Source organism: Helianthus annuus, chromosome 5 (genome assembly GCF_002127325.2).
Source record: "Helianthus annuus cultivar XRQ/B chromosome 5, HanXRQr2.0-SUNRISE, whole genome shotgun sequence".
Lineage (NCBI taxonomy): Eukaryota > Viridiplantae > Streptophyta > Magnoliopsida > Asterales > Asteraceae > Helianthus > Helianthus annuus.
In genome coordinates this window covers 30736241-30750802 of record NC_035437.2, presented here as the reverse complement: position 1 = coordinate 30750802, position 14562 = coordinate 30736241, and positions in this window count along the sequence as shown.

Genomic DNA, 14562 nt, shown 5'->3' with positions numbered 1-14562 from the left:
TATTTAAGTCGTACCATTTACGCCAATCAATATTACAAAATTTTGATCTACTCGTTATCCAAAGATACGAGTTTTCTTTGATAAGTTCCACCATTCTATTGAAGTGGGTGTGGATGTTGTTGAAAGTTTTCTCGTTCCTCGTCTTCCATATCTCCCAAGCCGTTACCATTAATAGCGCGCCTGTGATCTTCCACTCTTTGGATCTTTTCATCTCTTTGGCCGTTCTAAGAAGTTGATTTAAAGAGCAATCCCCAACCGGAAATGAAAGTTTAAGCCAAACAAAAACCGTCCACCACATAGATTTCGCTAGCCAACAATCCCACATTATGTGTTCGACCATCTCTGCCCTTAGCCCGCACCACGCACACTTATCGTCGACTATAGCCACACCTCGATGCACAAGGTTCTCTTTGGAAGCAATTTGGTTAAGCGACGCCCTCCATACGCAAAGATTATTTTTTGGTGGAACCAATTTATTCCAGAAAGCCCATGGTTCCCCATCACTCGGTTTGATCGCCTCGTGAATTTTGTATCTAATGGCTGCTACCAAAGCTCATTCTCTACATCTTTCCACCTCCAATTATCCCTTCCAGTTTTAATAGAAACTTCATTAAGGGCATGTAATAAAAGATCAAATTGATGCTTTTCTACCCCAACAATGGGGTCACGCACCCACCTCCATTTCCAATGAAATTGAGATCCCACCTCCATATGATCCTTCATTTTAGCTTCTTTGTTATGGGTATCTATATTTTGTATCTTTGTACCCTTAGAAAATCTACTTTCATTTACCTTTTTGTTAACATCAACAACGATTCATAAAGCCAAATCAAATACAACTATCTAACAAATTTTCAACCCAACAATGCACTTTTACTTATTTACCTATCATGCATGAATAAGATTCAAGTATCTATTTTTTTTTTTCCTGTGATACATAACTAAAAGAAAATTCACAACTAACGTATCTGATTATTTGTGACTTTTGACACATAAATATATAATATGCATGCTATCAACAAAATAGTAGAACTCTCAACTTGCAACACATAGGTCTAACATCTTACGACACTCTAGCGCAAACACAAATAGGAAGAGGAATGGGCGACGAGAGACCTTGGAACGACGTTCCGACTCGCCGGAGATAAGATAGCCAGAAAGCTCGAGAGAAGGAGAATGTCTCCAAGTTCTTTGTAACTAATCTACCTAATGGATGTAATCTGTGGGAAGTTGCAGGTTGTTACATCGCCAGGAAGAGAGACAAGAACGTGAATAGATTCGGCTTCGTTAGCTTCAAAGACGTCAAGAATGCAAAAGACCTGGAAAGAGTGTTGAAAGGAACAAATAAGGGGGGAATAAACTGTATGTTAACATCGTGAAATTTGCGGAGGAGAACGCCGAAATTTGGGAACAAGAAGAGCAAAGGTCTCATAAGGTGGACAAGAACTACTGCAAGCAACAACCACATAATAACAACATCAACGTCAACAATTTTGTCAAAGAAGGATTCTCGTACAGCAATACGGTGAAGCCTGGCCCATCCAAAGTCCCGGAGGTAAATGATAAAGTGAGAGTTGAAAGCACCCAAGTGGTAGAAAAGACGGTGGAGGTTCATGACGAGACAACTGCGTTTTTCGACTTCCAAAGGAGGGCTGTGGTTAGAAGAACGAAAAACTTTCGGTTCCTGACAAGTGACAAGCATGAACTCAAACTTAAAGACAACTGGAATAGTAGGATGTAACTTATACTACATTGGAGGCTTGAATGGCTGAATCTCAATGATTGTTTCCAGGAAGATTATGAAGCGATAGATTTCCTCGAATCTAAAGACATCTGGTCATCTGGAATAGGTGGTTCTCTATGATGGATATGTGGGTAAGTCAGTCTTTGGCCTATGAAAGAATAGCTTGGTTAAAGTTTTATGGAGTTCCGGTACATTTAGCAGAAAAAAAAAAAAGTTTTCAATGAAGTCGCAGAAAGGTTCGGTAAAATGGTTCATCATTCCCAGATTTCGGTTGATACTCAGGGATCTTTCGTTTAATCGGATCGGAGTGTTGGTTGATAACGGAGTTCCAATTTCAGACACTGTCACTCTTGTCTGGAAAAGGAAGAGATTCAGAATATTGGTGGCGGAGGATCAAGGGGATTGGGTCCCGGACTGTGTAGAGGAAGAGTGGTTGGAGAGTGCTACCGGAGAAGACGATGTGTTCTCATCTCCGGTGGTGTCGGTTCGTATGGAAGACGGCTGGCAGCAGGATAAGGAAGAGACAAGGGTGCATGGGGAAAAACATTTGACACGTTGGTAGTTAGACTATCTCCAATGCAAAGCCCTTGGCGTTCTTAGCTGCCTAATCAGCTGTCACATCATATCCTTCAAAATCCTTACAAATCCTTAAAAACCATCAATTTCATCTCCAACCATACAAACATCGTTATATATCTTTACATTTTCCACATCATCACCCATTTTTTATTTAAGTTTACCCATAAAAACCATATGCGTAATTTTATTATACAAAAATATTAAAATAATCAACTCCAGAAGATAAAAGCATAAGACAATAAAAAAATGGCAAAAAAATCACATATACATCTATTTCTTTATTCTTTCCACACATTACAAAGAGATAAAAAATATTTCTTAAATACGAAAACCCACCTCTCTCTTCTCTCTTTTAGAAACGTACGCCACCGTCATCGACACAACAACCCTATGATCGCAAATCACTCACATCTCTCCTTCTCTGTTCATGTATGCGTAGACCAGATGATAAAAAAATGATATGAGGGAGATCAACGGAGGAGATACAAACCTTGACGGAACGATTGGGCCCACTACAACGTTTGGATAGAAGCAAACACATGCCCTTCTGCACGGGCTCCTCGTATTCGGACATTGTCGGACACTGATCTCCAACGCGAGGGACGACTCCAGCATGTGACACCTATGCCTCCACGGCCATCAAACAAATACCAAATCAATGAAATATTGTGTTTCATACTTGGGATTTGTATAAATATGTGTATCATTTGCACATATCAATTCTCGTTCGATTTCGAGCTCTAAATCGCTTTCTGGAAGGTTATACGCGAACTGATGCATAAATGTAATCAGTTTAACACGAAAAACACTTCGGAACATCAATATATGCTTAACATACATTAAATAACCTTTACATAACTTAGAAATAAGTTTTGAAGGCTTTGGTATGGCAAAATGAAGTTTATTCGCTTATAGGGACTAAATTCGACAAACTGCGAAAGTATGCCGATTTGTACTGTAACAGACATTCTGGAACATGATCATAAGTTAAACATACCCTAAATATCCTTTACATAGCTTAGAAATAGGCTTTGAGGGGTTCGGTATGCTAAAATAAACTTTTGGGTCATTCAGGGACTAAAAACGTCAAAAAGTGCATAAGTTTGCATTTTCGCGCATATCTTACGTTCCGAATACATCCGGACATCCAAAAATTTATGTAATCATTAAAATATTTTATTTTAGTGATTGGCATGATAAAAGTTCCATTCGTCTCGTAATTTGGATCGTTTTTCACGTCCGTTCGTGTTTCGTCGTAATTAACTGAATAACGTGATCGTACGACCAAACAAACCGACATCCGAAATATTTTTGAGTATGTTTCATGTCCCCTATGCTTAGGCATCATTGTAGAGCCTTGAAAATGGCTTAACGGGCCTTAAACGTGTCGAAAAAGGCCTTAAACACATGCAGGGACTGAAACTGTAAATTAGAAAACTGTTTTGCTGATCTGCTTCGTACGCGGGCCGCGTAGGCCTGCCTTGGCTTTTACGCGGGGCGTGTAAGCAGCCCAGTTCAGCAGAAAGTTGACAACAACTTGTTCCAGCTGTTTCCTAGGTTCGCAAATGGTTTTGGGCAATCTATGGGCTCATTTAGGGGTGCACATGGTATTACAAAACCATGGGTGCACTTGTACGGCTCAGATCGAAGCACGTTTATTAATAAACGATCTTAACGGTTCTCCGAAACCTATATATACCCAACCCCATTTCATTTCCAAGCACACTTTGATTCTGATTTCTCTAAGTTGGAGACTCAAAACCTTCATACCTGAGAAATCTTGGATCAAATCTCCGTCGCTTGGACCTCTTGTAAGCATCTTTCGTTCTTTTATGCGTTTTTAAGCATGAAAGTCAAACAGTGTTTGACTTTCTGCTTTGACCAGTCAATGGTCAACACGAAGTTCGTTTGAACTTTGCAACGTGAGCGTAATCACGATGGTCATAATCCTTTGTGACTATACATACTGATTACCACGTTATTTAGGTGTAGTGACGAGTCGTAATTTCGGTCAAAATACGTATTCTTGTGTATTTTGCAACCAAACTACTCTTGGGTATCAAGACCCTTTGTTTTGATACCAAACTTGTTTTCTAACTTCGTTAAACATGTTTTAACATATTTAACTCGTCACTTTAGGTTTAGTGCTTATATAGGGTCGTAAGATAAGCGGTCTAAACAACCGCTTAGACTTTCGAACCCGACCCGTTTGGTCGATCATTAGGATCCAACCAAACACATTTTGTGACCATAGTTGCATAAGGAATAACCTTCCGAGGTTATACTTTATGGTCACTTAGACTACTTAGTTGTATGATAGGTGATTATATGCCTTAGGAAAAATGACCAAAATGCCCTTTTTACGCCAAATTTCATTATAAGCATATGTAACATAAATTTTGACATCTAAACTGATTAGGCAACATTATTAGACATGTTAAGGCATATAATGCTTGTCATAGGACTAGTTAGGCGGTCCAAACGCGTTTTACGCGAACGACGCGTTAAAGTAGCATAAGCTACCTAAACGGGTCGTAATGGGTCGTAAGCACTTAGGATAGGTTTCGTTTTAGAATGTAGGCTTTGTTAAACCATATTACATGAGTTCCTATACTCATTTGGTTTACGAAACCTCATTCTATCCGATCTTCCGAATTAGGTCCGGTTTATTAACATAGTTACCTATATTAAACATTTTCTTTTAAACTTACAAGTCATGAATCCTATTTTAATAAAACCTATGTATCTCACAGGCATTTTTATGCTGACGTACCTATTTTCACATGTGTTCTCAGGAGATGATGCATAGGATTGATCAAGATACACTTAGGCGGACTTGGGCCTTAGTGACAATAAAAGATGCAAGACTAGTTAATTATGTTATGTCTCATTGTTTTTAAGACATTGTAACCTCTTTTAATTCAATAAAATAAAACTTCAAATTCCATATGTTATGAAACAATGATTCTGTTACAACACTCCCCGACGATTCCGCCGTGATTTGTTGTTTTACGCGGTCGGGGTGTGACAGAAGAGTTGGTATCAGAGCTCATGGTTATAGGGAATTAGGTTATTATTAATGCTTTGACCTAGTCTATAACCTTCCTACGACCCTAACACAAGATCCTTGTGTTTAGGTGTTAAAACAATACCGTCACTTATCCTTAGGTGACAACCACAACCAGAACACAAATTTCGAATCCGCTTCGAAAACCAATCATCTGTTCTAGGATGATTGATTACTAGGTTTTGAACCCTCTAAGTTTTCAAAATCTCGTCAAAGTTGGGTTTTATAATGTGAACACGTGCAATCTGGAAGGGTTTATGCCTGTACTCTGAGTTTTCTATCTAAGGCTAGAGTGTTCGTACAAATCCACATAATCGGACCAGTCACTCTTACCTGGGAACTCTTGGGGTGAGTGTCCACTTATAGGCTAAAGCATGTCTTCGTGATACATTAATATGACCCGATTACTTTGATTAGTCTCCATCTCATTTGTTTACCTTAGGTAACAAACAAATTATCGCAATTTTATGCATTGTCATTATGTTTTGATTATCCGATAACATTTCACTTATTTCTTCCTACGTCTTTCATTTCTTCTAGAATGTCTCTTCATCGCAACGATGCTCAGATATCTAAGCAGACTACCAAATTTGCCCAACGAATAGGCGAGGTAGTCCTGAAGATTGTTGAATTAGCTGTTGCCATGGCTCGTCTCACGGCTGAAGCTACTCAAGAGACACCGAAGGAAACAGAAGCCAAGCTTTCACCAAAATCGAAGAAACGTAAAGCTTCAAAGAATCCCGCAGCGGTTGCACCAAAACAGCAGGACCTAGCCAGGTGGCAGCACCACCAGCCAAGAAACTGTACAAGGGAACTGCTCCATGGTGTAAGCGATGCAACCGTCATCATCTGAATCACATACCTTGTTTCAAATGTACCTACTGTGGACGATGGGGACATTTGGTTGACATATGCCGCTTTGCTATCCAAAACAAAGTTGTTGCAAATCTTGCTGCTGCTTTAAATTAGTTTAATTCTATTGCTTTTGTATCTTTTGTTGAAACCTGAAACAATCTGTTTTGTTTATAAATAAATTGTTGTTCACAATTCTGATGTACAAGTGTAGTTACATGTGTGTATGGCATTTCCCTATAATACCTACATCAAGGAACTATGTTCTTTACAAACTACTCTTGTGATTCTCCCTTTCAAGTAATTACTCATAATTTCCTCGAAAATTCTAAAGTACTCGTTTCATTCTAAGACACGAAGTACAGAATATAAGTGACATTTTGAGTAATCGTGCTTTTTGCACATCTGTGCCTTTAAATCCTTTGATAAATAACTAAGGGTAATTTTTCGATCTCATACCCATTACATTCTGGTTTTCATAACAACATACATAGTCTAAGTTTTCAAAACAACCTTCATGATTTCAAAATATTTCATATAATTTGAAAACATTTTTAACATAGTATATTTATATCAAGTGCATGATTTCAAAAGCATCATTCATGTTTTCAAAAACCTTATACATAATTTCAAAATTCATCTCGCATGATTTTAAAACATTTTATAAATATACTTATCTAATACACCTACTTTATGATTTCAAAAGTATTATGTAAGGTTTCAAAAACATTAAACACATTTCTAAAAGAACCCCATGCATAGTTTTCAAAAACATTTTCTCATACCTTGACTTAACCTTCAAATTCTGCTTCATATGTCACCTTGGCATATCTAGCGCCTCAACATCATGAGCATTTTACCTCGTGTATCGACTTAAGCACGTCTAGTGCAAGGTTTTGAAAACGCCTCCCGCTTTTCAAATCCCAAAATCCATATGGGGTCTTCTTATCCTCACAATTAGATCCTTATGGATGTTTATCACTCAAATCAGAATCCTTAACTGAATTCTTTGTATGCCTTAATATGTACATTACGATTCAATAGGACAAGCCGAATTCCTATTAAGATCTTCCTATCTTTATAGTTAGATTCTTGGAAATGTTTAAAGTGCCAAATGAAATCCACGGATTGGATTCCTGGTGTACTTTGAATACATGTGCACAATTAACAAAACAAATTAACAAAATGATAACAAATTGAAGATCAAGTTAAACAATTTTGTGATTACATGTTTATGTGTTATGTGTTTCCTTTTGTGTTTTTATTTTCATTATCCAAATCCTCGTAGAATCTTCCATATCTTCATATGAGGGATTCGCAGTAGGGTATCCAAAGGTACTACCTTAAATCTTTAATGGGCTTCTACGTAATAGTTAAGACCCTTGGATTATATAGTACCATTCCATTATTCAAAAGAGACCCCTTGGGTGGTCTAGTTAAAAAGATCGATTCAGGATCTGGTTAAGAATGACATGTGATGCTATAGCTGAAAAGACTCCTTGGTGGTCTATTTAAAGAGATAATTTAATGATTTAATTAAAAGGATCCTATGATGGTCTAGTCACACACATCACAGGTTTGTTCATTTGGTTTTCCCCTACACATTATAAAATGCACTGTGCGGATTATGCAAGGAATTACGTAATTATGGACGCGTACATAATTATGAAATTCAGTGCACGAAAACCACATGGCCTTTGATTGTCAAGAACTCTTACGATCAATCTTGGATCCCGAGACGACTCACACACTCTATGATGGACAATGGATGATGGTGGTGGATGATGTGTAAGATTAAATATATTTATTCTATATTTAATCTAGTAGCCATTATAATCATTTACATTATATGGATCAAAATATATAACAATCCTATTAAATAATTAGTTGGTAATTGTTGATGGGCCTAATTACCCTTATTAACTAATTAGGGTTTCCTCCTAGGTGTATATATAAGGAGAATAATGTGGAGGTTAAGGGGTTAGACAATTTCACAAACCCTAATAGCACATAACATCAATCTCGCCTCCCTCTACATAACCGATTCCCTTGTCGGTTTCTTATCATCACCATCATTAGATTGCACCCTAAGGAGGAACCAGACCAAGATGACAATCATGTCAAAACTTATTGTTGTGTCTCCATCTGGATTCTCTGTTGGCCTGTACTGCTGCAATCAGGTATGTTTTCATGTTTTTCCTTTATGTCTAAACAGAACTGAACCAACATGTGGTATCAGAGCATATGTTGATTAGTCAGTTCTGTTTTCGTATCTATCAATTCTGGGATAGAAATCTGGAAACGGATTTTTTGTAACTTTAAAACTGTAACAACCGGTTTCGAGTCATGAAGATCGACTCGAGATCCCTGTTTTCGGGAAAATGATTAATTATATGTTCATTCAAAATCAACTGGATTATGTTTATAACCGAAATCTGTTTTTAAAACCTTAAAAAAATCAGGTTTCGGGTTCCAGAATTCACGTTTTATTTTTTAGGGTTCATCACGTTCTTAGGAAAATTCGAAAATTCTGTTATGTTTTGGAATATGATTCGGATTATTAAGTGTTTTTTCCTATTTTGATCTGATTTTGTCCTCTAAAGATTTTCGAAAACTGTTATTAGATAAATAGATTATGATTTTCGAAATATTTTGGTAAAAGTAGATCAGCACTAAAATAGGAAACATTATCATACAATCCCTTAAAATTCGAATTTTCAGTTGTATTTCACATTCACAGCTGTAACAGGAAGTTTCGAGATACCTTCTAACAAGCCGAGACCATCAGTCTCGACTCGAGACCATAAGGTCTCGACTCGAAATCATCAGGTCCTTAAACCTTCACAACTCGAGACAACGATTTCGACTCGAGACCACAGGCTCTCGACTCGAGACCACTGAGGTTTCTACCAAGGGCTTCAACCTTAATCACTCGAGACCATGGTTGCGACTCGAGATCTCATCAAGCACTCGAGATCTCATAAAACACAATAGTCGAGACCATGATTACGACTCGAGACACTGAGGTTGCGACTCGAGACCATTAATGAGTCGAGACCTCATAATGTTATAAGCTGAGTCGAGACTTGACTCGAGATCTCACTCGAGACCTCATAACTTGACTCGAGATCTCACTCGAAACCTCATTATTTTAGGCTGTTTAATGTGAACTAAGATTTAGCTCGGGGCTCCGCCCCGAACCCCGTGCGGGGGCACGCTGTCCCCCTGCAAACCCCAGCGAACTCACCGCGGAGTTCGATCCGCGCTAACAGGTGGTTTGCTATTAAATGATTGGTTTTTGTAATTACTTAGTTAATTAATGAGGATCAAATAATGTTTTACAAAACCAAAATGGCTTAACTTGAATGAGCTTCTGATGTATCACTTCTGGTCAAAGCTGATTTGATGCATCTACTTATCGTTCAAGTATTACGAAAGCTATGTTAAGTGTGCATCATAAACATGAATGTCTTAATATCTGGCCAAAGCTGATTTAATTCCTTCATAGATGGCATACTTAACAAGTGCCTAACTAAAGTGATTGTCTCAATTTCTGGCCAAAGCTGATTTGTTACAACCACTTTGCACACATGCTTAAATGATTACACTTTTGGCCAAAGCTGTTTTGTCTTCGTTTAAGTAGAACTTTAAGTAGTCTATTATTTTGATGTTAGTAATAGACATATCACAACCTCTTCACATAATGATCTTTATATTAATGATCCTCAATTAATTTTTGTGATCATTTTGTCTGCCTTATTCTTAGTACCGATAATTTTACTCACTATAATTTTCTTCTATAAATTTATATCTCATCCACTCTAATTCCTAAATCTAATATGTTTTGCTTAAAGTTTCTATAAGAATTAGCTCTTAAATTAAATCCTTGATTATCTCTTAAGACACGATAATCCTATTGCTCTCTTCTGATAAAGCACTACAGAAGAAAAGTAGAGCATGATGAATAGGACAAATCAAACATGATGTCTCTTATGATAATCAAGAACTCTGTAACATAAGTGCTGTCACTAAAAGGTTATTCCAGATTAGGTCTTTCCTAAGACTAATCTATAATTGTGGAATAATCACTAGAACTCCTAAGATACATGTTTTCATTTAAAATTATATATTATAAAGCTAAGTGGTATATGTGAATACATAACAATGTACAATACCATGACCCATAAAGTTAAGGGCTTACACATGGAAATAAGTATATTTTTCCAGTACATTACATACTAAGATTTTCACTTGTACAATTTGATGCCTTATAAATCAACTATAACACTCAAAAATACCAAAGTATAACGAGTGTGTTGATAAGCAACATATGTACATAGAAATAAATGTTTGAAACTGGAAAATAAGATGTTATTCACCTTACAACCACTAAAACCTTGAGAGAGGATTGTTCTAAGGTCCATAGACAAGTTACAAGTGCTAATCCCAACGTTAAGGTTCTTCAAGGGAAAATCTCACTGCATAATTATGTCATTAGACTAGGCATAAGCAACGAGACTATCCATTATTCTAAAGAACAGTTGGATAAATTAATTAGATAGTCACTTACTAATGATATTTAAGTCTGATAATTCTTTAATATTCCTATTAACACATGATTAGTTGACTCTAGTTTTAAACGTTTCCTTACCAGAAGTCAACAAATAACTAACATGAGAGTTAGTGACAAAATTAAATGTTAAGACTATAAGAACCATAATAAGCAGTCTTCTAACAACGCCTTTCGATACCTTATATATTCTGAAGATTAATCAGAATATAGTATCATGATTAAGCAATGTTATGAAGGTTGTGAGGTTTGCATAGTCAACGTAAAGTCACACTTATCTTAAAATCTCCTCTTATTTGTTCTAAATATCTGGATAGAAACATTACTAAGATGAAACTAGATGATACCTTACTTTTTCACAACTTTTGTCATCATGCAAATGAGAATTTGACAAAAGGAAAATGAGACTTATAAATTTCATCCATTAGAACCAAAATTCATGAGAAATCATAACATGGTTAATGAGGATGATTTTTTTCATCTAATCTCATTTTAAGTGATTTTAAATCATGACGTTAAAGCCCTAAAACATGACTTGGCTTAAGGAATAAGCATGGGTCCATCATAAGTCATTCATTGACATTCGTGGAACTTATTCCAAATGGAATATTCAGACATAATTCATTTATCATTTAACAGACTATCAACTTGTATCTAAATTTTGTCACATATGGCCCACTGTCTTAGAAGAACTCTATTCATATATGTACTTAATAAGATTTCTATTAAATATGTCTCTAAAGTTTCTTATGATATCTGGACATTAAAGAAATCAAATAAAGTCTAACGTATATGTGATAGGTTCCCACGTCACGTAGCTCATTGAAACTTCTCTTGTAGCATTCTAGAGATATTAAAGATTAGTGGGAGCATTAAGTGTCTTAATAATAACTTGCAATAGTTGCAAGAGGTGGGGGAGTGAAAATTTTACATTACCTAAATTTGCACCTCTTGTACAAGACACCGCTCCATCATGACACTGCTTCATCAATACTTGTCTCCTTAAAATCTAATGCTACTCTTACAAAAGGTTCATTGTTGCTTAATTGTGGGCACACTTAGATTTCTTACCTAAACTAACATAATCCTCAACAAGAGAAATCACAACGACTAACGTCATTAATTTGTTTTCTCTATTAGAATTTGTTGGTCGTTAAATATTGACCCTAAGCATGCTGAGTTCCTAAAGATTTCTAAGGTCAGTAGGAGCAGTCAAAGTCCTTATCATGACTTGCAAGGAATACAAGAGGCGGGGGGGAGAGTGCATTAAATTTCACTCCAAATTTAACTCCGATTACACCTCTTATATACCATACTGCACCAACTCTTACAAACTTAGAATGAAAATGATAGCAACCTAACCAAGAGCTAATCCATAAAACTGAGACTTCTAATGAACCCAATAATCAACTTAGGAGGTCATCTAGGTTTAAAAGCCTACTAACTTTGATGATTACATAACCTCCTTAATGAAGTTGAAATGGATTTTTGGAAATGTTTAATGATCCTATCTCTTAAAATCAAGCCATTAGCGTAAATCAATCATCTGAATGGAATAAAACAGTTTTCTAGTAAAACTGATTTTATGTGTTCGTGTAACGTTTGGGATTTGATTGAATTACCTAAGAGTGTTCATAACTAAACCAAATCCTGATATAAGCGTTAAGACACTAAGAAGCATGATTGATTGTCAAAGGTTATACTTAGGAAGAGATAAATTATCAAAGATTTCTTTGAGGATCATCACTGTTCTAGTAGCTTATAATGGTTTAAAGCTACATTAGATGAACATTAAAAACAATTTTTCCTAACAAATGGCTGACACATTTACATGTTCATTAGATAACAACCTAAAGTTTCAAACTGAAGGTTAAAGAACACTTTATTTGTAAGCCAATAATATCCATGTATGGGTTAATGCAAACATCATAATGTGATGAAAAGCTAACGTAATTATTTTCATCAAGAATCAAGTGGATTAATGAACCTACCTCAAAATGAGTGGGAGCAACTAAGATAAACTTGCCTATATAGATGATATTCTTTTGTCAAGTATATGTTACATAAGTCAAAGCATTGTTAACACAAACTTTGATATAATAGATCTCAGAGATGTCTCTTATGTAATAGATATCATAACGTACCAAGATAGACCCAATGGGACATTAGTTTCGTTCCATAAGTTTAACATTAAATGGGTCCTTACATATGTAACAAAATATTGCTCTCCTTTAGAGGATAATAGGATAAATGAAATTATTTCCTTATGCTTCATTAATTGGAAGCCTTGTGTAAGTTTAAGTCTATACTCGTTTAGATATTACTCACATTGCAACACACTAGATACGTCTAGATTAATGTGAAGCATCTAATGGAGTATTACAATATCTTTAAATAAACGAGAGGCTATAATTTGAAGAAGAAGTGAGAACTCAAACCGGTTTATTACTCTAAATTGTGATATATAAAGATGATAGAATGTAATTTTGGGTATATCCTTATGTCAGCAGACAAACCTATCTCATGGAGGAGTCATAATGCACTGATATCAACAACCTAAGTTATAACGACATAATATAATCACTAAATGTTGTTGGAAATTTATCAGTGGACTCATAAGTTTATTAACTCCATATAATTAATGTTTTGAAGAATTAGTGTGATAAAGTCAGCTACCATGACTCCTTGAACAGTAACAGTTCAAGAGGTGCTACATTAAATTTCGATACGCAATTAATTATTCGTTTATGAACGAATTGAGGAAACTAAGTTTTGTATCGAATACATTCATGATATGCTTAAGGATCCTATAACTGAAGGGCTATTACCCATAAGTCTTATTAGGAGAGCTCATAGACGGGTATTAATTAATGGCCGTGCGCAATTGCATATCGTACTATGAATGACTAAGTATTAGTTAATTTTCCTCATCAGTTTGATTTTGTATGTCTCTAAGAATATGTCATGTCAAGCCGGCATAATGGCATATAGACAAATAAAGTTACAAATCAAACAAAGGGCTTATGCGTATTTTGATCATGATGATTAGGTTTTAAATTAAGGCTATAGTATGATTAATGGGGGTCCTGAGTCGCATAATGATTCAACGGCTGTATTTCTCTGCTATAGTACTTATTTAAGGCTAAAATGAGTGTTAACTCCTGATCAGGCTTATCTAACACTCATAGTAAATGATTACTCGGCTAAGTGGGAGAATGTAAGATTAAATATATTTATTCTATATTTAATCTAGTAGCCATTATAATCATTTACATTATATGGATCAAAATATATAACAATCCTATTAAATAATTAGTTGGTAATTGTTGATGGGCCTAATTACCCTTATTAACTAATTAGGGTTTCCTCCTGGGTGTATATATAAGGAGAATAATGTGGAGGTTAAGGGGTTAGACAATTTCACAAACCCTAATAGCACATAACATCAATCTCGCCTCCCTCTCCATAACCGATTCCCTTGTCGGTTTCTTATCATCACCATCATTAGATTGCACCCTAAGGAGGAACCAGACCAAGATGACAATCATGTCAAAACTTATTGCTGTGTCTCCATCTGGATTCTCTGTTGGCCTGTACTGCTGCAATCAGGTATGTTTTCATGTTTTTCCATTATGCCTAAAACAGAACTGACCAACATGATGGTGTTGTGATGGTGGTGGGTGGTGGGTGAAGTGTGAGAGAGGTGGTGTGCCAAGGGATGAGTTGCAAGAGCTCCAAGCACTCGTATTT